Here is a 23,323-nt window from a genome sequence, read left to right on the forward strand (position 1 = left end):
CTGGGCAAGGGTGCTGGCAATTAGGCACAGGAGTCCCTCCTCCAGGCACACCTCCTCTCCAGCCTGACTCTCTGTTGCCCATGTCACGCTCCTGAGCAAGGTGCCAGATGACGTGAACTCTGGAAAGTGGGCACCTGAGAGCAGCCCCTCGCTCCCAGTGCCTCTCCCTGAGCTGAGTTTCGGCCCGTCCTCCGTCCTGAGGCTTCCCCACCAACAGAGGGACAGGAGTCTGTGAAGTTCAGAGAGGGTCAGCAGAGAGGCCAGCTGAGGAGTGGGAGAAAGGCAGAGAGGCAGATGCAGGGTGATGGCATCAGCAAAATGACAGCCAGTGCTCCCCAAGCAGGTGATACAGGCTGAGATGGTCATGAGTGGGTTTAGAACCTTTTAGGAGCTTCACCAATGCAGTGGGAATGCTCCCTAATTGAGTAGGGCAAGAGCCTGGACCTGGATTTGGAGGGTGCAGGTGTTCTAGAAGTTCAGAACTGTGGTCTGTAGCACACAGCCCCCCAGCCTCTCTCACTCCCTTTAGCTGGATTCCAGGTGGACTCAGAACTCTCCACCATTAGATCTGGGCCAGGGAAGCAAGTTGGCCAACAGTGTATGTAGGAAGAGCCTCTTCTTTTCTGGAATTTGCTTAGACCTCTAATTGGTCTGCTACATTCTTCCATGATACTTGGTTCACAGAAAGAGCAGAAATTCTGAAAGGTCTGGACATCAGGTTGTATCCAGAGGTCTTGTAGATGCATTCCCAGGGTATTATCCTAGCTTGAATGGGGAAACAGCTCCACAAATAAGGGCTAAAACCCAGAGCTGGCTGTGAGATGCTGTTGGAAGTGGCTGTCTGCATTAGTACTGCTAGACATGTCTGAGGTCATTGATGCCCTCTCCTGACTCCACACAGTTTCTCCCTCCATACAGGATATCTGCATAGCCCGGCTGAGAGGCTGATGCCCCACCTGACACTCACACAGTCCTCACTGATGATCTTAAGATCGTTGTTGATGAAGCTGATGCCATTGTTCAGGCTAATTTCAATGAAGACCTTCCTAAACACAGAAAGGGCAGAAAGTGACCAACAGCCTGGATCGATAAAATTCTTGCTCTTGGTTCAAACCATAACTGATAGCTCTCCTCATTGTAATGACTTAGAACATTAGTCACTGGGGCCACCTGTGAAAAGACAGCATGGGTAAGTTGAGCGCCTCTCCAATCACTATGTAATCAACCCCTGTAAGGAAGGCTAACTAGGCAGTGAGAAACCCTGCATGGGTCAGATGCCCTCATGGCTATGGTGGAAGTGCCTAGGGATAGCTACTAGGTATCACCATCTTCCCTCTTCTGTATTTATAGACTAAGCTCTATTCAAGTTTTAGCTTCAAAAGGTTGCTAAGAACAATGGTACCATCCCTTGGGCACATCCTTTCCCACAGTCTTACCTTGCTCAGCAGAGCCAGGACTCAGGAGATCCCTGAGCCCCTTGGGGGACCCCAGCAAAGGTGGTTGCAGAGGATGCCCAGGGCCCTCTTGGAGAAAGACAGGTCTCAGCAGAGGTGCTATCTCCCATTCTGGACACCTCCTGATGGCAACAACTGTCTATGTCACCCCCGAGTTGGGCACTTACTGGTTTGGTTTTTCTATCGTTACTCCTGGGCACATTAGATTGGTATCTCTCACAAATGTGGCTTTCTTATCTGAAAAAAAAATCATGTAAAAATATCAGTGGATATAGAACCACTGTCACTGAGAACCACTTAAGACTATCTGAACAGAATTCTTATAACTAAGGATATAAATAAGAAGTTACATCAAAGATGTGGAACAGGTAGGTCCAACACCCACAGTATAGTGATTATGAAATGGGAGGCACACATAAAAATAAACAATCTAATCAAAAAAGGGCAGAGGGCCTGAATAGACATTTCTCCAAAGAGGACACACAGATGACCAATAGACATCTGAAAAGATGCTCAATATCACTAATCATCAGAGAGTTGCAACTTAAAATCACAATGAGATGTCACATCACATCTGTTGAGTGGCTATCAATAAATCAACAAACAACAAGTGTTGGTGAGACTATAAAGAAAAGAGAACATTTATGGCATTGTTGATAGGATTGTAAAATCGTGTAGCCACTATGGAAAACAGTATAGAGTCTCTTCAAAATATATAAAATAAAACTTCCACATGACCTAGCAATTCCAGCTCTGATTATTTAATCAGAGTTCCATTACTTAAAATAGCCAAGGTATGGAAGAACCCTAGTGTTCATCGATAAATAAATGGAAAAAGAAGATGTGTTACATACATATATATATAATGAAATATTACTCAGCCATAAAAAACAATAAAATATTAACATTTGTGACAACATGCCTGGACTTGGAGGGCATTATGCTAAGTGAAATAAGTCAGACAGAGAAAGACAAACACTATATGATTTTGCTCATATGTGGATTCTAAAAAAACTAATGAGCAAACAAAACAAACTCACAATATATGAAATAAAAACCCTCCAAGTCAAATAATGAACAGAAAATAAATAATAAAATATTGGCCTTAAGTGTCATATTAAATATGTTGAACTTAATAGACTTTTATAGAAAATTTAATCTGAAAACTGCAGTATACACATTTTAAAAAAGTGAACATGGAACATTTTCCAGGATAAATACTACATAGTAGGTCAGAAAAGAAGCATTAATAAGTTCAGCAAGAACTTAGTAAGATTGAAATCGTACTATCTGTTTTGACCACAAGGGCATGAAACTAGAAATCAACTACAGGAAGAAAACTGGAAAAAACATAAATACACGGAGACTAAACATCAGGCTGCTAAACAGCCAATAGATGAAAAGAGGAAATCAAATACTATGGAAGAGCCTTGTGGGCCCTGGAATGAGGTTCAGGTTTAGTGTAAGTACATTGCATCTGACCACAGGCTGAGTGGGTCCGGCTATGTCAGGGACACTGCAGCAACAGGAGGTGCCGGTGGACTGGACTTGGGATGAAAGTGAAGAGAAATCAAGGATGATGTGCAGGTCTGACCAGAACGACCAGGTGGATGGTGGAGCCATGCATTAACATTGGGAACCTTGAGCAGGGAATTGGGATTTTTTTGTTTGTTTGTTTTTGCATTCAGTTATTTGTGGGCTCTTAAGAAGCAATCCAGTTTGTGAATGCTCCAGAGGCTCAGAAACTGAGGTAAATTCTTACTCTGAGCCCAAATCCTTTTATATCCCAGAACTGTGGTAAAGAGGGGATGGCTCAGCTGCATTTGTGTGCTGGCTCTGCCACCAGCTGTCGACCTGCCTTGCTCCAAGTGTCTGGGTCCGAGATCTCCCCGCTGGATGTTGGGATCAGTTTCCCAAGAGGCCACATGGTTCTGACATCTGTGACTTTAGAGCACAGTCTTTCCCCTGGTGTTCATCCTGACCCTAGGAGCTGGTGGCTCTGTCTGCCAGAGGCTGGAAGCAGAGCTTGCACCTGATGACCTAGGTAGACAGATGAGACTTCTGTGTTCCCCTCTGTAGGAGGCAAGCTCTCTCCCAGACCTGTACCTCCAGGGCTGTGATTGGGGGTGGGCAGGAAACAGGAAAGGTTATGTTCAGGTGCAGGCCAAGTCTCTAGGGACAGGCTTAGGAGTGATCTTCCTAAAAATGGAGATAGGTTTTAATTGTTGTTCTTTCTAAATTTTAAGAAAAAAGGCTGTTAAGAAATATCCTCTAAATTTTATAACACAGGAGTTGAGATGTCACTAAATGGACACTTAAACTTTAAAAACACACAGATCAAAATCAGACTAGATTCTCTATGTGTAGCCCTATGTCTTAATGTTTTTACAACCTCCTTTCAACTTCAGGGAAATTTTTTAGAAATTAAAATATCTCATAAAGAAACATTTGTGTGATGGTCAATAGTTTCTTTAATTCCACTTTAGTTTCTTTATCTGTGGGTTGGGATTAGGAGGAACGTTTTATTCTTTACCATTATTTCTGTCTTTCTACTCCATATAATTTTTATAATAACAATATAATAATTTATTTTACTTTCTTTTTTATTGAATTTATTGGGATGACATTGATTTATAAAATTATATAGGTCTCAGGTGTATAATTCTCTCTGTGCACTGTATTGTGTGTTCACCAGCCCAAGTCAGGTCTCCTTCCGTCACCATTGATCCCTCCTTAATCCTCTTCTACCTCCCTTACATCCATTTCCCTTTGAAAAGGTAAAGGGATTAAACAAAGAATAAAACCCCACAAGAACATCTAACAATTTCTATTGTTTTTCTCTTTTATGCCATGGGTCAGGACACTCCCTCTAGACTGGTTTATTTCCATGTGGACCAGATTTTTGGTCCCAAGTCTATTGTCAGATAAGCTATGAACTTCTGAACAGTGTTATTCCTTCATTGGTGATGATAATGAAAATTATTTGCCAATTATGTTTTAGGGAAAGTATTTGCATCCGATGGATGGAATGCTTGGGATTAAGTGGAAAAAAATTCAAAAGAGGCACAAATTGACTTCCTAGCTGAGTGTTCGTAGTCCAGAGCCAGCAAAATGAGGCCATGCTGGGCTCCTGAAATACCAAGGGCCCTGCAAAGTATGTTTGATTGGAGTTTCAAACCAATAATAACTGATAACACTGAATACTTCAGGTGATGCATTTCAAAAATGTCTTAAATTATAAAAATACTACACAATAAAGGCACATTACATAGAACATACAGAAACACTGATTTTTATATTTCTTATTTACGCTTCTCTATATTTTCTAAACTATTTTTCTAGATATTGTAATCAGAGGAAATGTAATTTAAAACAACCAAATAAATTTTCCTTGGTGCATCAGAACTTATGACAATAAACAACCTTGCTTGGCCACTTTGGCTATTCTTGAACCAGGTACACAGACTGGCTGTCAGCAGAGGGGCCCAGGACTGTGTGATGGCTCTTCAGTGTTAGACCCGGGTGCTGGTCTTCTTTGGAGAGAAACATGGATAATCGTCAAGGAAGGAACCAGCTCACCCGAGACCACAGAGAGAGCATCTGAACATAATTCCTAGAAGACAGGCTATATCCCATTTTCCTCAAGATCTGGACCTGAAGGCCCAGATTGGCACTCAGGTCACCTGGCTCTGCTTTGCAGCTCTTCCTGCACGAACTCTGACTGTAAGCAAATTTCACTGGGGACAATTTCTTTTTTCATTTTTTGTTGCATGAGGTTTTAGAACTGTTTCTATATATCTCTGCATCGCTGATTCCAAATCTGAAATCCAATTTTTGGTGCATGCTCTAGTTTTTATGTAATTTTAATTTCTTTTTGTTATAGTTAATGGCATGCATTGGTTTTTATTTTTATTTTTTTATTTTTTATTTTTAATTAATTTTAATGGGGTGACACTGATAAATCAGGGTATATATGTTCAGAGAAAACTTCTCCACATTATTTTGACATTCGATTATGTTTCATACCCCTCACCCAAAGTCAAATTGTCTTCCGTCACCTTCTATCTGGTTTTCTTTGTGCCCCTCCCCTCCCCCTACCCCTCCCTCTCCTTTCTTCCCCCCATCCACCCCGCCTCCACACCTGGTTACCATCACATTCTTGTTCATGTCTCTGAATCTCATTTTTAAGTCCCATCTATGTATGGATTCATATAGTTCTTAGTTTTCTCTGATTTACTTATTTCACTCAGTATAATGTTATCAAGGTCCATCCATGTTATTGTAAATGATTGGATGTCATCATTTCTTATGGCTGAGTAGTATTCCATAGTATATATGTACCAAAGCTTTTTAATCCACTTGTCTACTGATGGACATGTGGGCTGTTTCCAGATCTTCGCTATTGTGAACAATGCTGCCATAAACATAGGGGTGCATTTCTCCTTTTGGAACAGTTCTATGATGTTCTTAGGGTATATTACTAAAAGTGGGATGGCTGGGTCAAATGGCAGTTCCATTTTTAATTTCTTGAGGAATCTCCATACTGTTTTCCACAGTGGCTGCACCAGTCTGCATTCCCACCAGCAGTGAAGGAAGGTTCCCTTTTCTCCACATCCTCGCCAGCACTTATTCTGTGTTGTTTTGTTGATGAGCGGCATTCTGACTGGTGTGAGGTGATATCTCATTGTGGTTTTAATTTGCATTTCTCTAATGATTAGTGATGTTGAACATTTTTTCGTATGCCTATTGGTCATCTGTATGTCCTCTTTGGAGAAGTATCTATTCATTTCTTTTGCCTATTTTTTGATTGGATTGTTTGTCTTCCTGGTGTTGAGTTTTACAAGTTCTTTATAAATTTTGGTTTTATAAAGATGTATTGTTGAATGTATTCTCCCATTGTGTAGTTTGTCTTTTTATTCTGTCTTTAGCTGTGCAAAAGCTTTTTAGTTTGATATAGTCCCATTTGTTTATCCTGTCTTTTATTTCATTTGCCCACGGAGATAAACCAGTAAATATATTGCTGCGAGAGATGTCAGAGAGCTTACTGCCTATGTTTCCTTCTAAGAAGCTTATGGTTTCATGGCTTACATTTAAGTCTTTTATCCATTTTGAGTTTATTTTTGTGAATGGTGTAAGTTGGTAGTCTAGTTTCATTTTTTTGCAGTAAGGTGTCCAATTTTCCCAACACCATTTATTAAAGAGGCTATCTTTACTCCATTGTATTTCCTTACCTCCTTTGTCAAATATCATTGTCCATAGAGCTGTGGGTTTATTTCTGGGTTCTCTGTTCTGTTCCATTGATCTATATGCCTGTTCTTATGCCAGTATCAGGCTGTTCTGAGTACAATCGCCTTGACATCAGAAAGTGTGATACCTTCCGCATTATTCTTCCTTTTCAAGATTGCTGAGACTATTCGTGTTCTTTTTTGGTTCCATATAAATTTTTGGAATATGTGTTCTATATCTTTGAACTATGTCATTGGTATTTTAATTGGTATTTATAAATTGCATTGAATTTATAAATTGCTTTGGGTAATATAGACATTTTAATGATGTTTATTCTTCCTAACCATGAGCATGGTATATACTTCCACTTGTTTGTATCTTCCTTGATTTCTTTTATCAATGTTTTCTAATTTTCCGGGTATAAGTCTTTAATCTCCTTGGTCAAATTTATTCCTAGGTACTTTATTTCTTTGGTTGCAATAGTGAAGGGGATTGTTTTCTTAATTTCTCTTTCTGACTGTTCATTGTTAGTGTATAAAAATGCCTTTGATTTCTGAGTATTAATTTTATATTCTGCCACCTTGCTGAATTCATTTATCAGGTCCAGTAGTGTTTTGATTGTGACTTTAGGGTTTTCTATATACAATATCATATCATCTGCAAATAATGATAGTTTTACTTCTTCTTTTCCAATTTGGATGCCTTTTAATTTTTCTTCTTGTCTGATTGCTGTGGCTAGGACTTCAAGGACTATGTTGAATAAGAGTGGTGAAAGGGGGCACCCCTGCCTTGTTCCTGATCTTAAGGGGATTGCTTTTAATTTTTTCCCATTGAGTTTGATGTTGGTTGTGGGCTTATCATAAATGGCTTTTATAATGTTGAGGTATGTTCCCTGTATTTCCACTTTTCTAAGAGTTTTGATCATGAATGGATGCTGGATTTTATCAAATGCTTTTTCTGCATCTATTGAAATTATCATTGGTTTTTCTCCCTCTTTTGTTTATGTGATGAGTCACATAGATTAATTTGAAATATTGTACCAGCTTTGCCTCCCCAGAATGAATCCCACTTGATCATGGTGTATGGTTTTTTTTTATATTGTTGGATCCGGTTTGTTAATATTTTCTTGAGAATTTTAGCATCTATATTCATCAGGGATATTGGCCTATAATTTTCTTTCTTTGTGTTGTCTTTGCTTGGATTTGAAATCAGAATTATGCTCACTTCATAAAATGACCTTGGAAGTCTTCCTTTCTCTTGAATTTTTTGAAATAGCTTGAGAAGGATAAGAGTTAGTTCTTCTTTGAATATTTGATAGAATTCACTTGTGAAGCCATCAGGCCCAGGATTTTTCTTGGTTGGGAGTTTTTTGATAACTGTTTCGATCTCGTTTTTTATAATTGGTCTGTTTAGGTTTTCTGATTCTTCCAGATTGATTTTTGAAAGATTGTATGTTTCAAGGAATTTGTTTATTTCATGTAGGTTGTCTAGTTTTTTGGCATACAGTTCTTCATAGTATGTTTTTACAATATTTTGTATTTCTGTTGTGTTGGTTGTTATTTCTCGACTCTCATTTCTAATTTTATTTATTTGAGTCCTCTCTCTTTTTTTCTTGATGAGTCTAGTTAAAGGTTCATCGATCTTGTTTACCTTTTCAAAGAACCAACTCCTGGTTTCATTGATCCTCTGTGTTGTTTCTTTAGCCTCTATGCCATTTATTTCTGCTCTGATCTTTATTATTTTCTTCTTCTACTACATCTGAGCTTAACTTGCTGTTATTTATTTTATTTTATTTTTTTTAGATGCAGGGTTATGTTGTTTATTTGAGCTTTTTCTAGCTTCTTAAAGTGTGCCTGTAGTGCTATGAACTTCCCTCTCTGGACTGCTTTTGTTGTGTCCCATAAATTTTGAGTTGTTGTATGCTCATTATCATTCATTTCTAGGAATTTTTTATTTTTTCTTTGATCTCATTCTTAATCCATTTGTTATTTAACAACCTGTTATTTAGTTTCCATGTGTTTGAGAATTTTGAGTTTTTCTGTTGTGGTTGATTTCTAGTTTCATGACATTGTGATCAGAGAAAGTGCTTGATATGTTTTCAATCTTCTTAATTCTGTTGAGACCACTTTTGTGCCCTAACATGTGGTCTATCCTAGAGAATGTACTTGAAAAGAATGTAAATTCTGCTGCTTTAGGGTGAAAGGTTCTGAAGATATCTATTAAATCGAGTTGATCTAGTGCGTCTGTTAAGTCTGCTGTTTCTTTGTTAATTTTCTTTCTTGACGATCTATCTAGTGATGTTAGAGGTATTAAAATCCCCTAATATTATAGTATTACTGTTGATCTTGCCTTTTATATCCATTAAACTCTGCTTTATATATTTACATGCTTCTATATTAGGTGCGTAGATATTTATAACGGTTCTATCTTTCTGTTGGATTGTTCCCTTTATCATTATGTAGTGTCCTTCTTTATCTCTTACTATAGCCTTTGTTTTAAGGATTTTGTCTGATATAAGTATTGCTACCCCAGCTTTTTTCTCATTTTCATTTGCATGAAATATTTTTTCCATCCTTTTACCTTCAGTCTATGTTCATCTTTTATTTTAAGGTGTGTCTCTTGTAGACAGCATATGTATGGGTCCTGTTTTCTTATCCATACAGTTACCCTATGTCTTTTGATCGGATCATTTAATTCATTTACATTTAAGGTTATTATTGATATGTAGTTGTTTATTGCCATTTTCTTTAAAGCTATATTTCTTTTTTGCTATATTCTTTTTCCACTTTGCTCTGTTTACAACAGGCCCCTTTACATTTTCTGCAGCATTGGTTTGGTTGTAATGAATTCCTTGAGTTTTTTTTTCTGAGAAGCTTTTTATTTTTTCTTCAGTTTTAAATGATAGGCTTGCTGAATAAAGTAGTCTTGGTTGTAGGCTCTTTTTGAATATTTCTTGCCATTCTCTTCTGACCTCAAGTGTTTCTATTGGGAAGTTGAATGTCATTTTTATGGAGGCTCCTTTGTATGTGATAACCCTTTTTTCTCTAGCAGCTTTTAATATTTTCTCTTTATCACTTAGCTTTGGTATTTTAATTATTATGTGTCTTGGTGTAGGTTTCTTTGAGTTTCTCTTTAATGGAGTTCTTTATGCTTCTTCAACTTGTGAGAGTTTTTCCTGCATTAATTTAGGAAAGTTTTCAGCTATGATATGATTGAACGAAGTCTCTATCTCTTGTTCTTTCTCTTCTTCTTCAGGAACCCCTATGATGCAGATGTTATTTCTCTTCATGTTGTCACAGAGCTCTCTAAGAGTTTCCTCAGACATTTTGAGTATCTTTTCTTTTTTCTGCTCTGCTTTTATGCCTTTGTTCTACTTGTCTTCCAACTCGCTTATTCGATCCTCAGCTTCATCAATCTTGTTTTTAATTCTTTCCATTGTGTTCTTTATTTCTGATATTGTATTTGTCATCTCCAACTGATTCTATTTTAATATTTCAATATCCTCTTTTATACTTGCTGTTTCTTTATTTAGGTGTTTGTAATGACCATCCATTGTTGTTCTAAGATCCCTAAGCATCCTAACAATCATTATTTTAAACTTTGCATCCTGAAGTTTGGTTATTTCCATATCACTCAGTTCATTTTCTGGAGGATTCTCTTGTGGTTTCATTTGGATTGCACTTCTCTGCCTTTTCATTATGTCTGTGTGTATTGTTTGTAGAGCTGGTTGAGTCTAGGATTGTTTTGTCTGCTTCCAATTTTCAGTTGTGTTATTTCTAGGTCTTCTTGTGTTGGCATCAGCTGTTATTTATAATCCACTGTTGGATTTGGCTTTTCTAATAGAGCAGCTTTGAAATCTTAATTTGTTTGTTTTCTTCTCAGTCTTGATCTCAGCAAGAGGCTTATTTGAAACTGTATCCAGGAATGCAGTGGGTGTAACCTGAGACTCTGAAGGCCTAATCTGCCAGTTACTCTCTTTGGGGGTGGGCTGTTTACTCAGCTTCAGTAGGGGAAGGTGTATCTCAGATCTCCATGGAGACCTGAATTACTGCCTCTCCTCCCCACTTCTTGTTTTCAGCTGTGTCTTGTTGCACTGATTGGAGCTGACGTGATGTCTGGAGATGGTTGAATCGGAACCACTTTAGTCTTGTGTTATGTGGAAGGATCAACCCCTTCTCCAGCTCTGGCCACCTCCAGCACTGGATGAGTCAGCTTCTCAGATCATCCCATGCATTCCGCTGCCCCTCAATGCCTGTCTCTCTCTCTCTCTCCCATTTCCTTTGAAAGACAAGCCAGCCCTTTCAACACACCTCATTCCCAGGTCCCTAGGCTAGTGGCTGTGAACAATATTTTCTGCTCTTTTCCTTGGAGTGAGAGCCCTTTGGCCTCTCAGCCTCACCACCCATCCATTCCTGTAAGCCAGGGAGACTCACTGCTCGTCGGTGCTCCCTACCAGGCTTGGTGTGGCTTCTTCTTTGCTCCTTGGTTTTTGAGAGCTGTTCATATAGTCCAGAGTTGGTTTTTCACATTGATTGTTCCTAAATTAATTTGTAATCCAGTTGGGTTGTGTGAGCTGGGAGTCTGTGCATCTGCCTCTGTGCATTGGTTTTTAAATTGGAGTTAAAGGGAAATGACTCTTGGATTAAACATAACTACAAGGCAATTAATGTTTTAAAAACATCACTTTTACATAATTGTAGTTGTTTTTAAATGTAAAAAATTATTATCTGATAAAAACACCCTCTTATTTTTTTTAAGATTGAATCATGACTTCTTTTTGTATGTGTAAATGTAAGTATAGTCCTGACATCTTGTTGTATATGTGGCTGTTATGCACTTTAATGTCAAAGGCACAATATTTCATCATTTGTGACACGTGCATATATTGCCTATTTTCAAGTTCCCCTTAGCGATCAAGACAAGAATTGTGGCCCTGCCCGGTTGGCTCAGTGGTAGAGTGTCGGCCTGGCGTGCGGGGGACCCGGGTTCGATTCCCGGCCAGGGCACATAGGAGAAGTGCTCATTTGCTTTTCCACTCCCCCCTCCTTCCTCTCTGTCTCTCTCTTCCCCTCCCGCAGCCGAGGCTCCATTGGAGCAAAGATGGCCTGGGCGCTGGGGATGGCTCCTTGGCCTCTGCCCCAGGCGCTAGAGTGGCTCTGGTCGCGGCAGAGCGACACCCCAGAGGGGCAGAGCATCGCCCCCTGGTGGGCAGAGCGTTGCCCCTGGTGGGCGTGCCGGGTGGATCCCGGTCGGGTGCATGCAGGAGTCTGTCTGACTGTCTCTCCCCGTTTCCAGCTGAAGGAAAAAAAAAAAAGGCAAGAATTGTGCTCCTCATATTGTGTGTCATAATTGTGAGGAAATGCTTCATGACCGGACAAAAGAAAAATGCAAAGGAATGCCTTTTGGTATCCCCATAGTTTGGTGTGAACCTAAGGACCACAGCAGTGTCTGTTATTTTTGTCTGATCTATACAAAGGGCATCAGCAAGAAAAAACAGCATATGATCACATATACTAATACTCCTTCAGTAATATGACCTATCCCACACTCTGAGACATTCCCGGTTCCAGTTTTCAAAGGTTTTATTTCTTCTAAGGATGAAGAAGGTGAACATGGTGATCAAGTGTATTTTGATAAGATGCATGAGGAAATGGTTATAGAAGCTGAAGGGTCTTCTTCTGATGCCAAGCAGTCATTAACCCCTCAGCAGTTTAGCCAACCTGAATTGAATGACTTAGTAAGAGATTTGGGCCTATCAAAAAAGGCAGCTGAGTTTTTAGCCTCCAGGCTTCAAGAAAAGAATGTACTTCACTGGTCAGCGAAAATATCTCATTTCAGGAAGTGTGAACAAATTTTTGTGGACTTTTTTTCCAAAGACAAACACTTTGTTTACTGTCATGATATCAGTAGTCTTCTCAGCCAGCTAGGTATTATCACTTACAGTCCAACAGAATGGCGGCTATTTCTTGACAGTTCTAAACGTAGTCTGAAAAGTGTTCTCCTACACAATGGTAATGTTTATGCAGCAGTTCCAATTGGTTATTCAACTCATCTGCAAGAAGATTATAATGACATAAAATTGTCCTTGACTTTCTGTAGTATGAGGAGCATAACTGGATCATTTGTGTGGATCTTAAAATGGTAAATTTCCTGCTAGGACAACAGAGAGGTTTTACAAAGTATCCTTGCTTTCTGTGTTTGTGAGACAGCTGAGCTCAGGAGAAACACTAGACACAGAAGGAGTGGCCAAAACATGAAGCTTTGGAAGTAGGCATGCAAAATATTGTGATGTGAATGAACCTGTAGTTAATCGAGACAGGATCATTTTTCACTCACTTCCCATCAAACTTGGCTTAATGAAGCAGTTTGTTCAGGCTTTGAATAGAGAAAGTGAATGCTTTGAACATATTATTTCTGCTTTTCCTGCCTTGACTTTTGAAAAGATAAAAGCAGGTGTATTTGATGTACCTCAAATTCAAACCCTCATACGTGATGAAGAATTTGCCAGGAAGATGAATAAGGAGGAGAAAGCAGCATGGCAGTCTTTTGTGGCAATTGCAAAGAACTTCCTTGGCAACAAAAAAGCAGAAAACTATGAACTTCTGGTTCAAAGGATGCTGTTGGGTTTCTGCGACATTGGATGTAACATGAGTGTTTAGATTCACTTCTTGAAGAATCACCTTGATAAGTTTCCTGAAAATCTTGGAGCTGTTAGTGATGAGCACACTGCTGCTGGAGCATCAAACAACATTGTCCTCAACAAGTACACAAAGCAAGAGTTACAAATGCAAATTTTTGCCTGAATAGAATTTAAATAAATTTTGTGCAAATTTTATGATTAAAATACGTGTTTTAATATGTTCTATTTTGAAATTGTAGACAAATTCTGATGCAATCATGTCTTTTAGTATATTAGTGTATTTACTGCATTATATAAATTATTATATTTTCACAAAAATGATGCCCAAGAAGACATTCTACTTCATTATGTTAAACTAAATGTTGAAAATTTTACAATAAGATGAAAACCTAAAATCTTGAATTGCAAACAAACTGTAGCTTACAGAGAAAAACTAATGTCATATTTGAGATCAGCACACTCAAATTAAGTAAGAACAAGTATTTTTGTGGATGCAACAAAAATTTTGTTCCCAGTGTCTTTAATAGCTCCTCTGTCTGGTTCCAGGTCCACACAAAGGAGCACACTTGGTCTCCTCTGAGAATGAACTATGATGTGTAAATAAGGAATTAGATGTAGTAAGTGCTCAATGAACATTAGCTCCCCACATGAAGGAGATCCTCAGCCTTGAGCCTCTCCTGGGAGAGTATAGACCAGCGAACTCCACTCTCTGGGGCCATCTACACCCTGTGTGGGGAAAGTGTGAAAATGACAGTGACCAGCCCTGTTCTGTGCACTTTGCAAAGGAGGAGACACAGCCAAGAAGAGTGCTGAGGAGAGATGGATGTCTCCAGGTATACCAGATGGCCCTGAATAAGAAGCAATTGATCACGATATAAACACATCAAATGAATGTATCAGGGGCTAAAGGGAAGAAGTGAGGAGGATGAGGATGGAGAAAGTCTAACTGGACCCCAGAACTCCGTTGGGCAGATCATATCCACCTCAGGGCTGCTGGCACCACATCTGACTGCCTCAACTGTGCTTTCTCAGGTTAGTCACACATCATAGAGGTCCATTTGATGCCTGAGTAATTTTGTTAGTGTGTATGTGTGTGTGTGTATGTGTGTGGGGGGTGTTTTTAAATTAACCTCCTCCACACAACTTTACTACATATGTGACAGAGCTTATTAGTGCAAGGGCCATATTGGCTCCATTTTATAGAAAAGAAAAAGGATGTCCTGGCCTGGAAGATGGCACATCCTCTCAATCCAAGGTGATCACATGCCCCGGGGGAGCCAGCGGTGCACCAGCACAGACCCGGGCCCGCCCTGGAGCTGCCTTCCCTGCCCACCAGCAAGCTTGTGGGATGACTGCTCATCTCTCAGGGAACTGAGAGCTGAGGGAAGGAGGCGGCAATGCCACTGGAAGGGCAGCCCAGAACTCAGACCACCCTTGGCAGGGCACCTGCTCCTAGATGCTGCCGTGCTGCCGAGGGTTGATTATCTGCCCTCTGTGCCTATGAAAAGAGAGGTGGTCAGGCTTCCTGGCCAGTTCTTCCACATGTCCAAGCTGCCTCTGTCCTCACAGCATCCCAGTCAATGGTCAGCAAGGGCTTTGAGGGTACGGCTGGCTGAGGCAAATGCTCTATGGTGTGAGAATTTGTCACATGGAGGTCCTGAGGGTGCTACTTACCGAAATAACTGTTTTTGGTGAACTTGAATCTGCAAATAACTTCATTCTTCTTCTTTGCATTATTAAAGCCATTTCCAAAAACTTTCACTTCATATTTTTCTGCAAGAGTAACACCCAAAGGTCAGTGTGAGGAGGGGCTGAGCGCTGTGTTCCCTCTGGTCTCTCTATCATGGCAGGCCACCCTCCAAAACAGAAACCCCTGGGGACTCCTATGAGGAATCCTGTGTCTGAACCACCATGTGTGCTCCACCTAAGCCAGATCCTCACCTGGTGTCCTTGGGGGTCCACAGTGAGGAGTCAGAGCTGAGCTCTGAGCACTCAGGGGTTTTCTCACCTTAGTCCCTGACTATGGAGCACATTAAGGCCCACAGCCTCAATCCCTCCACAGGACTGAAAGGGCCGTGAGTTTCTGACCTGGAAGTCCCTGTCCCACCAAGGGGTGTACTCAGTGCCCCCCCCCCCCTACATAAATGACAGAAGAGTGAGAACAAGGCAGCTGGAAGACATCCCTGCCTCCTGTCTAAGCCAAGCACCAGGCCTGGGTGCTCCAGAATAGTCCTTTTCCCTGTCATTCTGTGTGTCTGTCGCAGCCTGGGGACTCAGGGCCTGGGCTGCAGGTAGGTGAGTCAGGAAGGAGCTGGGGGCCCTGCAGAGGAGGCTCTGCCAGGGAAGCAGGAGTCCTGTCTTAGCCAAGTTCCCAGAGACTGCCGGTGACTTTGAACACTGTCCAAATCTTATCCTTCATACATTGAGATAATCATGTTTTCTTCTCTGTTTAGCATAAATTGTATTGATATTTTAAGTCTGGTATTAGACTTACATTTCTGGTTTGACCCTAACTAGTTGTGAGGCATTGTTCTTTTATATGATGTTGGATTCCATTTGCTAGCTTTTTTGTTGAGGTCTTTAAAATATTTTTTTTCTCAGGTCTTCATTAAATTTTGGTTTTGAGTTCTAAATATGTAATTACACTAGATTCCTTAAGTTACACAGAGATCTATGTCCTTTATCTCAGAAAAACTGGAAAAATGTAATTAAATATATACGTACTCCACAACCCCTGCCATACCCACCCACACAAACAGGCACTGATATAAATTGAGCTCATCCTTATACTGCTTCTCCATATGCACATACACCATACACTCACAAAAACACAACACTCACACGACAGACACCCTAAACACTAAGACTATTCACACTACACTTCGACCACACCCACTGAAAATGCATGTTCACAGCATACCCACCACACCCACCATGCAGACTCGCAACACACACAAATATACACTTTTGTGTTTATGACATCAACTTCACACCTCACCTTTTACACAGAAACTTGAAGGCTCCACTCTTGTAATTTCAACGCAGGTCCTACTTGTGAGCTGTGAGAGACAGAGAGGTGGCCAGGTCAGAAAGAGTGAGTCACAGGTCATGGTGAAAAGCCACCCTGTCCCCCAACTCACACCTAGCTCCCACTCACTGGCTCAACGATCTGTTGGAGACCCCCAAATCCAGTGTCCACTCCAAACACGTGGTCCTCGTTGTCTGCAATTTCCAGCAGCTGGAAGCAAGAGGTGATGGCATGAGCCACAGCCAGCGGTTGAGGACACAGTAGGTTCTCACCCCAGGAAGCAGTCTCTGGACTCAGGCCAGGTGAGACTCCTAGGACCAGACCCTGGCATCAGACAGCAGCTGCCCTTGGGACGTGGCAAGTGTGAGTAGGTTTCACACACCACTGTCATTTACTTCTGCAGCGGCAATCTGTTGTCCAAGCACTTGCAGTATATTAAAGGACATTTTCTGGTGACCCTTGAAAAACTACCTTTGTAACGTTCCCCATATGGGTACTTACCTGTTCAGAATTACCTGATTTCGTTTATACTCAAATACGCCAATGGCGTAAATGGTAGCCCCCGATTTCCGAGCCCTTTCAGCCTAAGGAAAGAAAGTGTTGAGTATAAAGCATCAAATCAAGGGAGCAGAATGCTGGTAATAATGGACTGGACTCACTTCTATCTTTGTCTCCCACATTGGCCCTGGTAGTAGTGTTCCATCGGTCAGAGCGATGATTACGGCTGGAACCTTGTTTTCTGCAGAAATAGCAGAGAGCAGGCTGGTCATTAAAGGCACCTGGGATGCCAGGGCCACAGAACTACTTCCTACATCTCCTCCCCTGACAGAGAGGATGAGCAGACCTGCACACAGCCCAGCCAGAGCTCCTGGACAACTTTGCTGTCAGTAGACTCTAGGAAGAGGGAGACTTCGCCTACACCCACTTCACAGCTGAGTAAACAACCCAGCTCAGGGCTCCTCCTGTGACTCACTGCTACCAGATGGCACAGCCATTGCCCTGAAGACAGCTCTAGCCACTTCAGAAAACAAGGGAAACCCTGTCAGATGAGCAAAGGGAGGAGAAGCCGGACCCACTGGTGGGAAGGCTTGGGTCCCACTCCAGACTCTGCCTGTGGGCATTTCTGCAGGCATCTGCGGTCCCCGAGGCTCAGAACCCAAGGTCAGAGGCACTAGGGCTGCAGATGCCACGCCCAGCTCAACGCTGTGCCCCACCAGGTCAGCACCACTTTCCTGACCACAGCTGTGACCTTACAGTCTAGATGAGCATGGTTCTGGGCTGAACACAGCCTGTCTCACTGTTGGAGACACTGTCAGAGGACAAGAGTCAGTCAAAGGGAAGAAGCTGAGCGGAGCACAATTTAATTAGAGCCAGAACTGTGGCAGAGACAAACGTGTGATCAGCACGGGGACCCAGCTCTCTTCTCTGTGAACTGAATCCTGTCTGTTCCAAGTTCCTGGCTTTCCCTTCCTCTTTCATGCCCCCAACTGTAGGTCAAGCACCGCACATATACTGAGAACAAGAATGTACCCACAGGACCCCATGTGGTTCTGAGAATCATCACTGGAATGGTTTTACCCTCTGTGCACAGAGGAGGAGCCTGCAGCACACAGAACCAGCGATTTGTGCCAACATCAGCGCTAGGAAGTGAGCAAGGTGGGTCTGCATGCAGACGTCACTGAGGCCCTGCCTGGCTCTGACCCTCGGCCCCACCCTGAGTTCCCTTTCCTCTGGACTCCAGCTTACCTCTGGAGTACACTTGTTGAATCTGCTCATTTGCCTGCAACAAAATGAAGGAATGTTGGCAGAGGGCAGTGGGATTATCCAAAGCACTCTAAGAACTTGACAAAGCAGAGTGAATACTCAGAACTGTAGTTGTGTGTACCAGTTTAAATCCTTCCTGCATATGGGTGGCTCCTGTAGGCACGATATTTTGAAGTTTGATAAGACCATCTTGTATTTCTTTTCTGAAACAAAATCAGAATAAGTGTTAATGTGGAATGAGGTGCTGACAGTTAAAAACACCCCCAGAAAAAAACAACAACACCCCCAGGCTGTCCTGGTGCCACTCTGCACTGTGCAGACCTGCCTGGACGGGAGAGGACACATCCAGTAGCACTGTGACGTCCCCTCCGTCTGTGTCATTGAAATGGACAGGACTTGTTCAGTCCTTCTCTGTCACCAATCTGGTGAGCACCGGATAGGGCTGGGGTGATACTTTGCTGGTTCCCAGGGGAAGGGTTCCCCGCTGTTTCTTCATGCCTGTCTTAGGCACACAGACCTCAGGGACCTCAGCAAGGGCTGCCATCACCGGCCATGGTCGGAGCGGGCAGCACCCATGGATGTGCAGTGTGACCCTGCACCCACAAAGTGTCGGGAAGTATTGAAGCTGCTAAGGGGCCCTCAAGTGGACATTTCTCCACAACAGGAAAGGCTGAGTTTGGAAAAGGTCATGGTGATGCCCCGTGTCCTCCTCCCTTGCCACAGACCCTGAGGTTGACAAGGTCCCCCAGCCACTCCAGCTTATGAATCTGTTACAGGAAGTAGCAAGCTGCTCAATTGGAGCACCAGGGTTCATGGCCTCCTTGTGCTCCTGATGAACATGACCATTCTGGGGCAGTGGACCCGAGCTCTGTCCACGCAGGCGGAAGGGCCGTCACCTCAGGCACCTTGGGTGCGTGGCCTGTCAGCTGCTATTAGAGCAGAGAGGAGGTCTGGGACAGGGACATGAGGGCTGTGTGCTGTGTTCAGGCTAATCCCATGTGACAGGGAGGAGCTGCACAGAAGGGAAGCTGAGCTGGGCCCTGAAGGCCGGCGTCTCACCTCAGGCAGAAGAGATACTCTGGGGTACAACTCGGCCCAGCCGAGGGCGTGGGGAGGACTCGGACCCGGGCCAGCAGAGGTGAAGCCTGGCCCTGCCCAGCTCAGCCCAGCACTGACACCCTCCTTTGCCAAGACCACACTTTGGAGGATTTTTGTTGTGTCCCCAGCATCCAGATATGCTGGAACCTCCACCCTCCCCAGCGTCCAGTGCAGGACCCAGCTCACGAGGCTCTGCTCTTTTTGTGGCTCTCAGTGGGGCTGCCGGTCCAGCCCTCCTCCCAGGCCTGCTCGTGGAAGGAGCAGCAGGCTCCTGGGGCCCTCAGCAAGCACTCGGCTCTGTCGACTGTCCCACCCTCACCCAGGATTGCACAGCTTTGCCTTTGCCCGAGGCCTAGGCCACTCCTGACACCCTGCTTCCTTGAAGACTGCACTGTTTCTACCCTCCCGAGTGGTCTCGGCGGGTACCCCGGAGCCTCCTCACAGCTGTCCCGGTGGCGCCCTGAACCCCGTGTGCTGGGGGAGGCGGTGGTCCCCTCTTTCCCAGAGTCAGTCTCCCACCAGATCCAAGCTCAGGCCCCATTACCACTCTCTCTGCCACCCTGAGGGCCCCTCCCTGTGGGCTTGCTTTATCCACCTGAGTCCCACTCAGGCCTTTCTCCCACACAAACCATAAGCACACACAAAACCTCAACTTCCCTTCCTTCTGTGAAGGGAGCTGCGGGCCGGGTTGAGCACTGGGGGGCCTCGCCCAGCCTGCACACCAGCATCCCCCACTGCAGTCTCAGGGAACCCCTCATTCCCGGCTCTCCTCTCAGCCCGGCCCACTGGGCCTGTGTTGCGCAGTTAAACACTCACCTGTCTGAGGTGAGCTTCATGACTGTTTTCCCATGTGTGGCGTAGGTGATGAAGGAGATCCGCAGCTTTGGGCTGGGGAGGAAGCACTCCTGGTTCAAAATGATGCTAATGAGCAGCCAGAGAGCGGGTCGGGGACAGCTACCCTGCTCCCACCCCAACTCTCCCACTTTGAGACACATTTCTCAAATCCTGAACATTCTGAGAACATGATGGTCCTTTTTGGAAGAAAAAGTCAAGCGGGCATCCTGCTCTAGCCCTGTGCTCCCAACACTGAAAAGGCCTCCCACAGTGGTACACATATTTGTGCTTGTGCACACACACAGACACTCACTCACACACAGGCATGTGCTTATGTATGTTGCATGCACCAGGACATGGACACCTACTCAGCCTGCAAGAGGGCCTCTGAAGTTTTCTTTTTTACTGTAAACTTCTCTGGACCTTCACAGTTCTTCCTTTCTCTCTTGTCTTCTCTGCCTCATCTCATCTTAAATTGTTCTCACTCTTTGAAGAATATGTTCTTCAGTTACCTCTCCTTGGCCACTGTCTATCTGATCCACGTGCCTCCATTATTCATTAGCTAAATGACTAACACAAATTCCTAGCTCTGCTTGCTACTGCTTCTGGTTCTTGTTACATTTTACGCATAATTATTAGACTTTTTTTTTTCTGGAACACAACATTGATTATTTCACACCCTTGCTCAAGATTCATCTATCACTCCCTATTGCTCAGAGCAGGAGGTCCAAGTCCCTTGTCCTGGCATTAAAAACCTGTGTGACCTTAGTCTCACTGTGTCAGTCTACACTTACCTGCCAGCTCTCCCTTGTGCTAACCCCAGTTTTTAGTCAGACAGACCACTCACTCCACAGAAACGTCTCCCAGATGGGTCCTGTTACCCTGTCCGTCCCAGTCTATAGGACCTAGTCCAAATTTCCACAATCTCTGTGAAGCCTTGCTTGACTTTTTCCTTAGGAATTCTTTTTTTTCCCTTTAGGTTGCCTTCTAAGTCCATCACCCTTTTCCTTTGTCCCTCAGCACAATTTATCCAGCTGTGTATTACTGTGTTACTGGATTGTCTGTTTTCTAATCTGTGAGGTCCTCAAGGGCAGATCATGTCTTTGCACTGTAATCTGGCTCACAGCTAGGAACCAAGCAAAGGTGATGGGACTTGATGGACAGTGTGACCTGTCCTTGTTTCCTGCTTCGGACCATCTCTGGGCTCTGGGCTCCTGACCCAAGAGCCTTCCATGCCCACAGAGTCCAAAGGCTTGTATTCTGCCTGGCAGGAGAAAACACCCTCCAACGTGAAGAAACCTCACTTGTCAAACTTCTTTACCACCTGCTTCACCAGGTTGTAAATGTGCATCCAGTTGTTGTTCACACTCCCCGACCTGAAAACAGAGACGGATGTCAGAGGGACCAAGCCCAACAGCCTGTGGAGGGACCCTCCAGCACTCCCTTTGTTAAGCTACTCCCAACTTCTTGTGGCTAAAGGCTGCCACACACTCTAAGCGAGCTCATTGGGTAACCCCCTGCTTGTGATTTACATCAGTGTGAATGGTGGGAAGGTTAACAGACCAGACCTGTGTGCTTGGGACTGAGGGGTTTCCAGGGATGTGGGACTTTTGTAGGCAAACCAGGATGATTGTTCATGCTGGGCAGGCCCATGAGATGAGAAATGAGGTCGGGTGCCTGGTTTGGAGAGGCCTCTAGTGATTCTGATATGTTGGATTTCGGGTCCTCCACTTTCTTTTGGGAATAAACATTCCCACCTGTCTACCCCTCTTCTACCCCTTGCAGGTGTGTGTGTGTGTGTGTGGGGGGGCGTTAGGGCTTTTTGGCTGCAAACTGAAACAAATGGCTATCAGTATTTTTTTTCCACTATCATTCTTTCAGCCTCTTTTAGGCTGCTTTTAAAAATGTTAACACATTGTGAGAAAATGGACTACAGATCATCCTAACAATTTGAAGGTGAGCATTGGTGCGTATGCAACAGGCACTTTACATATATGATTTCCAATTCCAGAACAACCCTTTGATATCAGCATTTAAACATTTTTTTTTTAATTTTGTTTTTCATTTACAGTTTACATGCATTTTTACTTTTTATTAGTTTCAGATGTACAGCATAGTGGTTAGATAATTAGACAATCATGTACTTAAGAGAGTGGTCCCCTATATTTCAAGTACTCATCTGTCATCACACATAGTTATAATATTATTGACTACATTCCCTCTGCCTTACTTTACATCCCTGTGATTATTTGGTGACTAACAATTCATATTTCATTTTTGAAAACTGAAGTTATTGGAGTACACTGATTAATAAAATTACGTAGGATTTGGGCATCCCACTTCATAACACAGCATCTGTACACTGCACTGCAGGCTCCCCCCCGGGCAAGTCTCCTTCCATCATTGTCTGTTCCCCGTGCCCTCCTCTCTCCTCCCTCCTACCTTTCCCTCTTATGATCATCACACTGTTTTCTGTGTCTATGTGGTATTTTCTCTTTGCTTAATCTCTTTACCTTTTTCTCCCAGCTCCTAACCCCTTTCCTCTCTGACAGCTGTCAGTCTGTTCTCTGTATCTACGAGTCTGTTTCTATTTTGTTGGTTAGTTTATTTTGTTCCTTAAATTCCACACATAAGTGGAAGCATATAGTACTTGTTTTTCTCTGACTGGCTTATATCACTGAGCTTAATAATCTCCAGGTCCAACCATTCTGTTGCAAAAGGTAAAATTTCTTTATTATTTATGGCTAAGTAGTATTCCTTTGTCTAAATATACCATAACTTTTTTATTCACTCATCTATTGATGGGCACATGAGCTGCTTCTATTGGTTATTGTAAATAATGCTGCAATAAACATAGGGGTGCACATATTCTTTCAAGTTAGTATTTTGGGTTCTTAGAATATATTTCCAGAAGAAGAATTGCAAAGTCCTAGGCAGTTCCATTTTTAATATTTGAGGTACATCCATACTGCTTTCCAAAGTGGCTGCACCAATCAGCATTTCTACCAACAGTGCACAAAGTTTCCCTTTTCTCCACACCCTTGCCAACACTTGTTTGTGGATTTACTGATAATAGCCATTTTAATAGGTGTGAGATGATATCTCACTATAGTTTTAACTTGCATTTATGTGTGATTAGTGGTGTTGAACATCTTTTCATTTATCTATTGGCCATCTCTATGTCCTCTTTGGAGAAGTGTCTAATCAGGTCCTTTGCCCATTTCTTCATTGGATTATTTATTCTTTTGGGGTTGAGTTTTATAAAGTCCTTATAAATTT

General features: G+C 42.9%; 1 protein-coding gene across 1 annotated transcript in view; it reads left to right on the top strand.

Annotated features, from left to right (window-relative positions):
- Positions 1-20,780, top strand: part of GPRIN2 (G protein regulated inducer of neurite outgrowth 2) — a 242,007-nt gene extending 221,227 nt beyond the window's left edge. Inside the window, exon 4 of the transcript XR_010727107.1 lies at positions 20,767-20,780. The gene's annotated coding sequence lies outside the window, so the exon portion shown is untranslated. The remainder of the gene's footprint in view (positions 1-20,766) is intronic.
- Positions 20,781-23,323: the final 2,543 nt, after the last annotated feature.

Source organism: Saccopteryx bilineata, chromosome 9, assembly GCF_036850765.1.
Source record: "Saccopteryx bilineata isolate mSacBil1 chromosome 9, mSacBil1_pri_phased_curated, whole genome shotgun sequence".
Lineage (NCBI taxonomy): Eukaryota > Metazoa > Chordata > Mammalia > Chiroptera > Emballonuridae > Saccopteryx > Saccopteryx bilineata.